This window comes from Patiria miniata, unplaced genomic scaffold (genome assembly GCF_015706575.1).
Source record: "Patiria miniata isolate m_02_andy unplaced genomic scaffold, ASM1570657v1 HiC_scaffold_20, whole genome shotgun sequence".
NCBI lineage: Eukaryota > Metazoa > Echinodermata > Asteroidea > Valvatida > Asterinidae > Patiria > Patiria miniata.
In genome coordinates, this window is record NW_024037059.1 from 39954745 (window position 1) to 39958637 (window position 3893).

Here is a 3893-nt window from a genome sequence, read left to right on the forward strand (position 1 = left end):
TCTCTTCACTTCACACTTCCGGTGTTATTCGCAAAATGGGTCTTTTCTTATTTACCCAAGATGGGACGTAAGTAGAGTAAACGGAGTAATTTTCCAAGACCGTGACGTTGAGCCTCTAATTTTGCTCCAAATCGTCAGACCTCTGACGCGCCTAATTTAATCTATCGTGGAGTGGTAAAATCGGAAACATTCAATTCTTCAGACGTCATTTTCTGCTGTGTCTAAAGTGCTTCAAAGCACGGAGTTTAAAAAAAAGGGGCTTCGCCATTAGAATTGCATCCAATAAAACCCGACGGAGGCAAGATTGACAATGACCCTTCCGTCGTGAGACCTACTTCCAGCATGCAAGACTCATCCTGTAAGGCCGGGGAACAGAGACTTTATATAAACGTTGCAAACTCAGGGATAACCTGATTAGAGCTTGAACTTGCAAAATTGATTTTTTATTTTCACGACCTTAATCATTTTCAAAGAGACACCTTCGATTTATTGTGCCCCTTGCAGCACTTTGAAATTACATTAATTTAAGGAAGGCATCAAACCATGCTCTATAGGGTTACCAATTTTCTGAAGGACGTTTTAGGGCCAAAAAATTAAAGTTATTTCATTTATCGACAAATTTTGTTTCCACGAAGTGCTTATTCCTGGGTTGAAATGCTTTACGGACTAGGTCTAAATAGAAGTATTTTATGTTTTGTGTGGTTGTTTTTATGCGATTCGAAGCATTTTAGTAGTGAAAACAAAATTATCCAAAGCAAACTATTCTTCCAGATAATAAAACTATAATATATAAAGGCATGTTGGATGTGAGAAATGTCCCTTTCCCCCCAAACAAATTACTGTCAAGAAGACAAATTGTCCGGGAGATATATTAGAAGGCCTATGTCTTTGAAAACGCTACCGCCGTCTTTGCAACAGCGGGATCTTTGATTGATTGCTCATTTTCTCTAACCAGGAAACTCTTAATCGTCAAATCCTCTGGAATTGAAGTATGCCCTTGTAATTTCCCCCGAAGCATTTCGTCTGCCGAATTACCGAGTCAAACATGCACTCGGAAGCATACAGCATTTGCCTCAGCCCATGCACGCTTTTCCAGCAGTAAAAACACAACCGTCAAAATACTGCTTCTCTTGTCAGTGCTGATTTCACTACACCAAACACGGAGCAATTTTGTTATTTCTTTGTCAGCTATAACAGTGGCTTGAAATGCGACTAGCGAACACGCTAGACTAATTTCCCGTCGTCAACACTCGAACCGTAATCTGTCTGAAAAACTGCCGGCAATTTCAAACGGAAGCTCGTTCAGTTAAAATTTATCGTTTTTGAGCAGATTTCTGGCATGTGAGTACTTACTAGGCGAGATTTCGGCTGCAGTAGCCTAAGGGGTAGGTGTTAAATACATCGAGTTTGTGGCGTTGATGTTTGTTCACCAGCAAAATAGCGAAGGGAACCATTATTAATAACATTACAGGGCGAGTCAAAAAGAAAGCGACCTGTATTTACTTATTTTGTTCCCTTAAATAGCAATCAAATTTGATACAACCTTGCCGTGTATATTAAACGAGTATGCTCTTCCACTCATCTGAGAAAAGGACTGAAATTGATCCATGCTATCATAAGTTATGCATGTTTTACTAAAAGAACCTATTTTATAGCTGCCAAGGAATGCCATTGAAAGCTATTGAGCTGAGTGAGAATTACAGATTACACACAGGCATTCAAATACAAATGAGATATTAATCAGTGAGTCAAGACTCAAACATTGTTTTTACTATCAGATTTTGTGTTTCGAATATGAGGAACAAGTCAACTCTTTTTTTCCCCCTGAAATATTGATGCCGATTTTTGTCTGTCTTCCTCTGCAAGTTTTCGTTCATTCATGGAGGTGGGAAAACGTCCATGTGTCGTTGTATTTAATAGGTATTCATCAGTTCGGTGAATGATCAGTGGTACGGGCCAGCTAAATGTTGTCATCTTTTTTTCAATATTAAAATAGAACATTTCATAGTACGACTCATAACATGTAGTTTATCCCTATGTTATTCTTATGAAATGGAGCGAGCCACATATTTTAGAAAAAAAATCTGTCTAATTCGGTCATTTTCTTTTTGACTCATCCCGAATAAGGCGGGCTATGTGGAAACTGGTGCTAAAAACGAACACAAAAAACCTCAAAGACAGAAATTCAGTTATCTGGCCCTAGAAGCAGACCATCTGTGTCAACACGGTCATAGTCGTCGAGTTTACACCTATCAAAGCACTGGTCAAATTGCATTAGCATGATGTCATTATGACGCACATGCAAAACGGTTTGATGTGCAGGTCTGTTGACACATTCGGACAAAGGAAAATTTTGCTGTCCTGAAGTCCCCCTCCCCCCCCCCCCCAAAAAAAAGGGGCGGGGTCACATCATGCAGACTATTATCGACCCACGGTGTTTTTCTCTTTAAACACGAATTTTCCACAGTGTTTGTAAAGGATGTAAATGTCCATGTAGAGTGATTTTTTTTATATATATCTGAGCTTAAATTCACAGAACTCAGGAAATGTATTGTTAAGCAAACTTCAGCTAAGAACCAGGTACAAGCATCATACATGGCATTTTCGATGGCAACCACTTTCTGCTAAGCAACATATTTGTACTTGACACCCTCTTCAAATTGACATCCGAAAAATAACTGAACGCCGATTTTGAGGCACAAGAAATATGTCATTTTTTTGTTATGACGAAGCGTGCCTTCGATCTCACAGTTAACATTCAGGGGAAAAAATAAACAAACAAATATCGATTCTCGTTGACTGATACCGACTAGCCGAAACCGTCACAATGCCGGTGTTATGTGAAATTTGGACTCTATAAAATACAGACTCCGGTTTGGTTGTATTGCGCGTGCCTATAGCGATCATCAGACAGTGACAGGTCACGTGTGAGGATTAGAATCCACATAATGTAAATGACATCAGATTTCATAGGAGTCCAAATTTCATATGCCACCGGCACTTTTCATTGGCGGAACGATTGCAGTATGTAATGTAATATGCGCGTGGTTCGCGATCGTAAACTAGGCGATAAATCTTTGTGGAGTTAGCAGAACGAATGATATCGGGATGGGCTGGCGGGCTGGCTGGCACGGCTGAGTGGCAATGTAGGCCGCGGTAAAATGAGCGTAGCCAAGATTCCGAAATAGGAAATTAAAAAAATCAAGGGGCATGTTTGCTTTGTATCCGCATACAGCCACTGTTGTGGACTACTAATTGCTTCAAATCGTTCTTGAAGATTGAAGAATCGACACAGCTTGATTTTTTTTCTCTCTGTCGAGGCTAGTCTTCGTGATGCGGGACATGACTTCAGTATTACAGGGAGACAGAACATACAGCTGAAGAGAGATGCATGCACCCACTGCATCCAACTTCGTGAGCTCTAAAACCGGCCAGGGTGAGCAGTGATGTAACAAAGAAAAACAGACAGTTTTAAAGATACCTTGAGATCCATCCACGCCAGGTAAGTTCTCTGTAATGATTAAGAACTTTGTAGAATCAATGGGAGTGCAGGAGATATGCAATATAATGACTCGGAAAAATATCGATTACGTCACACATTTCTTACTACCACCCATCCGCTTTAGTATCCATGATATAACCTGGCGCTGAGGATATTAACCAGTAATTAAAAATGTGTCCCGCAAAATTATAATCTGTTCTCTTATCAAATATCCATAAATAATCATACCGGAAAATGTTTGCTTTTTCAACACGATGGTCGGTTCAGAACACTATAGCGACACATATGTTCGCAGCAGTCCTTCATTTAAATGTATCGTTATCATCGTGGACCGACCGAGTATTAGATATATTGTTAATTATTCACACAGAACCAATCATAAAGTGGAAGT